The sequence below is a fragment of the Polyodon spathula genome, chromosome 4 (genome assembly GCF_017654505.1).
Source record: "Polyodon spathula isolate WHYD16114869_AA chromosome 4, ASM1765450v1, whole genome shotgun sequence".
Lineage (NCBI taxonomy): Eukaryota > Metazoa > Chordata > Actinopteri > Acipenseriformes > Polyodontidae > Polyodon > Polyodon spathula.
Window position 1 is genome coordinate 89,815,897 of NC_054537.1, and position 9,462 is coordinate 89,825,358.

Sequence of the window (9,462 nt, forward strand, 5' to 3'; positions counted from 1 at the left end):
TGTAACTCATGGGTTATTTAAGCAGCCCATGTGATATTTAATAACTCCTGATGAAACTAATCAGGCCTCTGCCATATAAATCCTAGTTGGCTTTCCATTGCTTCCAGTTTTGAATTCTTGTAACCACTTCCTGTGCTGTTTTTTCCAGAGACAGACTATAATCTTCCTCCAAACTCCAATAAAACTGAAACACAATCCCACTCCTTAGATCTGGATTATGTAGTCAGCATCTAATTTTAGTTACACTGTGTTAGGTTCTGTTTCATATGTCTTTATTATAATATGCACTTGTCATTAAACACATTTCCAATTTACTCTTCTTTAAGCAATGTGTGATCCACATTGCATGCTATTCATTTCCCTCAATTGATATAAATTCAAAACTGTTTACAGGGAAAAGTTTACATCATTTTGCACAATCACTTAAAGAGTTACACTCTTCCCCTTTAAGACATGTTGGCATTTCTGAATTCTTGAAAATTAAACAAACCCATATTGAATAGTACTGAACTTACATAAGTTTAATGTGATATACAGCATTAGTGAATGTGAGCAAGTGTTTCTGCCTGCCAAATGAAGTCATTTCTGAGGTTACCAGGTGATGCTGCTTTAGTATGCAATTTGTATTAATGATTAGGTTATTGAAGTTTGCAGTCCCTTCTATCTGTGCATTTTTAGACAAGACAATTGTTGTGTGCTCAGGTTGAAGGAGGTGGCACCACAGCGAGTATATGACTTTAGTAAGAAAGCCCAGAATTTTTGTCTTTAAACTGAATATTTAGAAACTGTAGAAACTGTATTTCTGGATTGTCTGCGTAATACACAAACAGATATCTGTGTTCCGATTGGCTGATACAACTTTCTGCATTATATAAACTTTTATGTTGGTTAAACATTCAAATAACTCATTAACCACTTAGCAATTAAATGTTCAGTACTTGTCTAGTTACATTGAATATCAATAGCAGTGTACCTGTAAAGACTGTATATTGTTAATGCCATATGCTTTTATGGTGTATGCCGTTAGAGACGGTGTTATTTCTTTAAATAAAAATTACATTTAGTTATGCTTATAGCTATCACATAGGTTACTTTTGGTTAAACTTATAATAAGAGTGACAACAGTGTTTATTTTACTTTCATTTTAAATCAGTGTTCACTTTTACAGGGAAAAGGGTTGAAAGTTGTTGTAAAGTGATGCTCATTAAGACATATTGCTGCAGGGTACTATTAATTATAAAGGCTTACTATTTACAATGCAAGATCAAGTTTTAAGCAGCACATTTTTATCACCCCGGAACTGTCTGTGCAGCCTGTTTTCTTGGTTGTTTTAACGCCCAGGAGTGCTGTCGTTCTAAATGGGTCTCAGTGTGAAATCCACTGCTTGTAAAACTGCTGCTTTATGAATTTGGAACTGTTCTATTAGCTTGCTTTGTGTCCCCATAGGAATTACAACCCCCTTGGATCTGTTCAAAAATAATTAGAGGAACTTCCAAAACATTGTTCTGTGCATGTTTTTGCAATGCAGCCTTCTGATATATCCTATACAACGGATGTAACAAAGATGAAAAAAAAATTCAGTAGAAAAAAAAAAGTCTTTATGTTAGCATTCAGATAGATATTGCATGGATAGTAATTACATAGTAATTACTTTGAGCCTTTTCTTTTTAATAAGTTTTCTTTGTTCATTGTCACAGATTGTCATTCTTTATCATTCTCCATATTTAGATACTGTAAAGCCATAAATATTTGCAAGCCTTTTATTATGCATTTTTCACATATGAAAAAAAAAAGTAAACATTTTTGGCATGAATATCTTAGTGCACATATAATGAAGTAATATACTACTAACAGTGCAACAGGTCACCAACATTTCTGGAGCAAAATAGGTTTTATGGGTGTGAATCGCCAAATATTTTGGTCACAAATATTTATGGTTTTACTGTATTTTGTTTAAATATAGCTGATACAGTATAAGTAAATAACTAAATAACATAAATAAATAACAGAAAAAGTTTTTGAAGTTCATACCGCAGGTTTTTTTCATTTTCTGTTAGGTCACAGAATCGCCGTTCAGCCATTTTATCTTGTTGTTGAAGTGGAGGTGGAGGGTGTTCCTTTGAAAAGGGGCGGGACTGACAGTGATGTGAACCAATCACATGACAAATGGAGACCTTTGCCCGGTGGTGTAAGGATGTGAGGGCACTAGTTAAATCTATTTTTGCTCCTATGATGAGGTTTTAACCAATCACAGGCCAGAATTTCCAAGCACTATACATAGAAATAAATTACAAGTAAATACCTTGGGCATCTTCGTTTACAGCTCTGTGGCATTCAGTTGAGTGGTTAATGGTGTTGCAGAATCTGTTGACACAATTTAATTGCTTGTAATTCACTGCAGCCTCTATATTATTATATATTCATCCAACCCAACTGTACAACTAAACAAGGCCCTTTGTAAAGATAAATATTTTAACTTCCAGGACTCTGTGAAGTAAATATCAACCATTGTATGAAGAAAAGTAAATTGTTAGTAAGTAAGATAATAGATGGTCTGGAAAAAAACATATGCTAATTACAAATTAGGAAGAAACACATTTTGTATAAAGAGAAGCCAAAAAACTGAAATAATCTCTGAGGAATAAAGCCAGAACACAGAGACAAACATTACAGTTTCTTGATTACAATAATGATGTCAGTGTCTTTAGAATGTAATCCATTTTCCTGAAACACAGACATCATATCTTCATATGACAGTGGTAGTCCAGTAGAGTGGGAAAGGATGTTGTGTAAGGGATAGAAGAGATAAAAACAGACATTAGCTTGTAACCTGTTTGGAACTGAAAACTTAAACTTTTGAACTGGGCTGTACAAATGAGCTTTTAAAATCTGATGGTCTTTGATGCTGGGAGATCTGGTTAATGTTTCTGCCATACATTGCTTTGCCAGCTGAAGACTGAAATTAGTAAAATCAGGCATAGCAGAGCTTATAAATTTTACTTCCATGTAAAATATATAAAAACAAAACAGAACTTCTCAGCATCCTGTGATCTCAGAGTGCGGTTTGGAAGATGCAGGGTCAGTAACTCTTGCAAATAACTAGGTGCTAATCCATTTAGGGCGTTGTAAGTTAACAGCAAAATCTTAAAATCAATTCTATACTGCACAGGGAGCTAGTCTAAAGAGGCCAAAACAGGGGTAATATGTTACCTTTTCCTGGTTTTAGTCAAGCTGCAAGCAGGATACCACATGTTTTGGGATATCAGAAAAAAGTGTATTACAATAATCAATTCTAGATGAAAGAAAGGCATGCATTAGTCTCTAGGCATCAGATACGGAAACAATTGGTCTAGGTTTGGCTATACTTCTCAACTGGTAAAAAGATACTTCAGTAACTTCCCTAATATGAGTCTCAAATGATAGATCAGGATCAAAGATGACCCCAAACTCTTAATTTCTAGTTTAAGTTTTGATGAGAGACTGCAAGGGTCGAGCTCATGTAATCCCATGGTTCCTTTTAGTTGGTTCTGTGAGCCCACTAGCATAACCTCTGTTTTATCTGGGTTAAGCGAAAACATCATGTATGAGTGCGGTAACTATTAATCCAAAAAGACTCTACATAAATTTATTAGGTACCTAGATTAGATTTATTTATAAAACAAATTAATGAAATTTTAAATGATGCTTATTTTTTGAACACATCTAAAAAGTTTACTTGTTTTGCAAGCCTGTTTTCAATTGAGAGTACAGTCAGGATAGATAATATTTCCTGTGACATTGCTGATCTAATCTACTGGAATTAGAAAAAAAAATGAGCAAAGTTGTACTAAACAAACTGCACACTATTAAACCATTTTCAATATAGGCCCTACTTTTTTCTGACAATGCTGTCTTTTTTGCTTCTTGAGCTTTGCACAACCTGACTTGTTCTTTGGTAGCAGATTCAACATATTGTAATTTTTGAAAATGCAGAACTTTTACCATCCGTTGGTTGCATAGGTGCCTAACCCATGGGGCAGAAGAGACATGTGCCACACTGTTTTAGTTCATTATCGATGTATTATATCTTGCTGTGTTTGGCATTGGTTTGCTTTAAAATCTTTCAAATAAAATATAAAAATGGAAAAGTATTCAGCGTATGGACAAACAATCACAGTAAATCACAATAAATTATCCCTACACAAACTTATTGGTTTGATACAAGATCTGTACTGTGACAGACGTTAGCTAACAGAAAAAAATGTTAAGTTAAAGTGAACTTGGCAGATGACTGCACAAAATATTAATACTTAAATATAGGCATGTATTTATTTATTACTCATAAAATATCAGAAGGAAGAAAGATTATAAGACCATTATTAAAAGAAAAGGAGGTAAGGAAGCTAGTGTATCAGATCATTACTAAAAATTAAATAATGTTGGGTTTTATAATTAAAAATTAGGGTAATATTGACCAGGGCCATAGACATGTTCAATACCCACCAAAATCTTTTATTTTTAAATTATATTAAGCAATAGTAAACATATCAAAAAGTGGCACTTCAAAATCACACAAGCCTGATCTTACTTGAAAACGTAATTTCAAATGTGCCATCATAACAAAGCAGTCCCAAGTCCCATGCAAGTTCATAACCCTTCAGCTCCAAACTAGTGCCAGTAGAAGTACATACTGTTACTTTATCCTCTAGATCAATCCTCAGAGAATGCAAAGTTGAAGAAATAGTCAGTTTGGATAGAACTATGTGGCACTATAGCCTCACCAAAGTGGCCATAATCCGTGCTTGAATACATGACAAATTCAAAAATCCCAAATCCCCGGATATCATAATATTCTGCTTGATGTTTGTAGAGCTCATCATTATCTATTCAAACATATCTTTGGGTGATTTTTTGAGTCCCCCCCACACAAGTTATTACAGCCTAAACTTGGTACAAATTGCAAAAATTCTGATTTTCAAGGGGGTTTAATGACCAGTGGTAGGACTTTGGAAGACTGCTATAAGCAAAAGCTGGCACTCCCCATTACTGCATGTTCGTGCAAATGATCAAACTTGCTTTAAATAATGAATTAAAAATTGGATACCACATTGCGTTTTGTGTTTTGATAGAGTAATAAAAATGTAAATAAAAAGCTATGTTAAATCTTTCTTGATGTTGTTATTTTCACAGTTTTGAGGTTGAATATTTCAGTCCAGGTTTGATAACACTTACTCTTCATTTCTAATATTAAAATATAAATAAATAAACAGAATAAATAAATTTAAAAACAGTGTTTAGAATTATTTGACAAATGTTTCCGCTAAAAGTCAAAGCCACACAAAAAAATAAAAATAAAAAAAAATCACGAAGAATTTGGTATAAAAAAATTATTTCAGTCACATATTAATTCCAATAAAATGTTAAATGATTTTTTTTTTAGTTATACAGATACACAGACAAAACATCATGGATTGAAATGTGCCAGACCATGGAATGAAAGCTATGCAACTGGAATTCATATAAATGGTCAGACATTATCAATACTGTTTTTAAGGGAAATACTACTAACCCAATTACTACATCTCTTACAACAGTGTGTTATAGCTAGATATAAGACATCACTATTTTGCACTCCTTGAGTAGGACAGCTTCATAATTCATTCCAAACTGGAACTTGTAATAGGGATAAAGACACAATCAGCCTTCTGAACTTGAAAGTCAGTAGGCAGACAGAGTAAGAGTATTGCTAGGTATCCCGTATAGTTCAGCAGTCTATAGACAGCATCATGTGCATATACTGGCTAATTCCAGGCGACAGTACAGAGGGAATTATCCTTCCAGTTGACAGGACAATCATGATCTTTACAGCCCTTTAGAATGGAAACAGTTTCCTTATCTGCACACAACAGTGCTATGGTATTCATTCATCTTTACACACGACAAGCAATCATATAAATGACAGCATTTATTCAGAGCCTATATTAAAGCCAATATGGCACCTTTGAAACTGTTAAAAGAGTATGTTTATAACAAGCTTGCTTCCATCCAAATTTAACACCAAACCAGCAGGTTTTCAAGAGTCTCCGAGATGGGCTGCCAGCTTTACAAATCTGTCAGAATTGTGGTGCCTTCCCTACAGAGCCTCAGCCATCATGCATTCTGTTGCTATGACAAGGCTTCAAGAGAATGTATTCTGGGAACTGCGTCCCCAAGATACTGAAACATAAAGTGGCAATTAAATGTAAACGATTGGAAAATCAGCTTATATATTAGCTTCCCCCCCCACCCCACCTTTTAAGCTAAAGCAAAACAGACCCAGAAACTAACCTCAAAACACAGCATAGATTAGGTGATTCCTATAAAGTCACTTTGTTCACGTAGTCACTGTTGTATTTAATACTAATTAACTGAGAAGAATCCTGGGAATAATCAACCTTTGCTCTGTTTTTATACATCCAAACTTTATCAGCGTATTATGTATTAATCTAGCATTGTGGGGTATCAGTGGAAAGGCTAATAGCTTTAATACTGAGAACAATGTCTGAATGTCAAAAGCAATATTTATGTATTTATTTATTTTTCTTTATTGAAGAACCAAATCTGTGGAACACAAAGACTTGTATCATCCTTAACAGGGTATCTTTTCAAAATGTTTTTACTAAAAGTGACTACATATAAGAACAGGAGAGCTGAAAGACAAAATACAGAAATATCACAAACTAACGAAGATAAACATTTATATGTTGCTTTGGACAGATTATAAGAAATGCATTAGAAATTGAGAAAATGACATAATTCTTGTGGGACTGTGCACATGACATAATGCACTCTACGTGCTTGGAGGTATATCACATGCCATTCAAAGCTTTGCTGTTTGTATTACCAGTGGCAGTTTTGAATTATTCCTGGGGTCGGTCCAATAAGATATTCTCAAAAATAAACCAGATTTAAACCAGTTACTAATTAATAAATGCAATAATTACAAAACTTTCTGTTCAGAGTGTTTGTTTTAAAACCCTTATTTAATAAGTGCTGTTATGTAAGTAGTGTATTGCCATTATAAATGGTCCTACTTACAATGATAATTAAAGACCTTTGAGATTAATTAAATGATCCCCTTTTAAATATAGATACATTATCTCCCACTGTGGTATTCAAGGTATTATCTTTTTTTTTTTTTTTTTTTTTTTAACTTAAGCTTTTCACACAATTGTACTTTCATGTATGAACGCAACATTACTTGGCTGAAGTCGATTTGTTTTCGTTGTTTCTGTTGCTTCTGTTATTGTCAATAAAGAAAATGTTTAACTGGTACAAACCACACTCCAAATATGGTATAATTACAAATAATTGCACTGCAGTAAATGTTTATAATCTCTTGTATACGTTTCAAGTTGGCAAAGCCAGAGTTTTGGCTCATTCATGTGTGTTTTGGCTATTATTGAAAGAAGGGTGTTTGGTGGCATCGTTAACAGAATTTGTTCAGAGTAGCCTACTGTTCAGTCACCCAAAATGCCTTTTATATCAAATTAAAACATATATTTTTTATGAATCAGTTTGTTTTCAAAACTTCAATGCGGACACTTACTTGATTAAGCATTAACTGCCACAAATTAAGATAAAAAGCTTCTCCTAATAAGACTAAAGCTAATTCACAAAACAAAAATGAATTAGTTAACATAAGATTATACCTCTTTGCTGCAGATGACTTGTGGTCAATTAACTTGCAATTAGCAGAGCACTGAAATGATTCTTACTGAATAAAAAAATAAATAAAAATAGGCTTGACTTCTGGCTGTGTCCTGATCTGAGCTTTTGTAAGGGATTTATAGGTCAGATATGCTCTGTGTTTTCAGCTTATTGGCCATCTTCCCCAACAAAGCCTGCAACTGTTTGTACAGCTGTGTCTGTATCAGTGGGAGTTGTAGAAATCCCACAAGCCTTCAGTTCCTACATCCCTCTTTCACCATTAACCACTGTATACTTGCACACAGAGGACCTTTTTGACTAGCAGGTTATAAGCCTACAACTTTGGACATGTTTATTTTCTTTAAAAGGTTTCCTGCTGTTACAGTGAATAAAGCGCATTTTTGGGGGGGTCCATCCTCTATAGTCCTACAGCCTGAGTTTGTCTGTACTATTAAAGGTCTGTCAGAATCAGTTTTGTCGATCCTGGAAATGTTCAAGACAACTGTTTCTTCATGCTTTTCTTCATTAAAGTGTGTGAATGTGTTTTGTTTAACTTTTAATACACAGTATGACAATATAAGGGTTCATATGTGTGCCTGGTTTGCTTACAGGTTTGACAACCCAATAACTTCTTGCAATTATTATTGAATTGATGAACTTTTTATGAATCATGAGCTCCATAGTTGATATTGCAATCAGCTAAAAAATGTCCTTTGGATCATGAATTGGGTTTAAAATTGTGACCAAGATTTCACATAATGAATCAGCCAAGGGTTGTAAAAATGACACAATATTTTGTGTTTTTTGCTTTATGTGGTGTGTTATTGTTTATATGTTTGCATTGGTTCACGAGTGTTGATTATGTAGCATGGGTGATTTAAATATATGGTTGTATTTAGGCACGAGGATTGCACAATCACTTCACATGCAGATGTAATGTGTATTACTAAGTGGGCACGGTGACTGTACAAATGAGTTCACGTGCTTGGATGCAAGTGAATGATTAATTATTAATTGAGTCCTGGCACAGCTGTATATATAGATGCACGAATCACTCCCTCAGGGTTGGTATGTTCAGGGAGAGAACGGGAGAGACCGTAAGGAGAACGGAAAGGAAAATAAATGAAACAATTGCTACTCGTGTTGTTTTGAGGTTTGTTGTTAGTGTTTTGTTTGTTTGTTTATTTTGGCCACCACGCCTTTTGTTTTGTGAAGTGTTTTTGTTTTGTTTAACTATTAACTTTATTTCTTTACTTAAACCTGCAGCAGCACATTTAATCACAGCACTGTTGTCTACCTACTTCCTGGCCTGGTCACCACAAAGTCATCTTGTCACATATGCACTCACACATTTCAAAAAGGGAGGTATGTTAGTGCCATTTTCTTGTTTAACTAGGCCTGTTTTCACATATTGAGATCACCTTTTCTATATACCTTGTTTTATGCCTTGGCCTTTTTTCTAGATATTTTAAAACATATTGAAATACCTTTTTTTTCCATGTTATGTTTCTACCTGCTCACAAATATAAACACAGATTAACAGCTATTGAGTTGTGGGGTGTGACAATGCATTTCTGACACCAAAGTTAGTTTGTGACACCATAAAACCCATAACCCAAAACCCTAGCAACAACACTGGCCTGTGTTGTTACATTTTTTACTTATTCATCAAACAAGCCCCAGTCTATATGTGCATTTGTCTCACTGGCAAGTGTAGTTTAACACCTCTGGTACTGACAGATTAATTAATAGCAACTCTATTGTTAGGTATTGAATTGATCCCAAAGTATTACT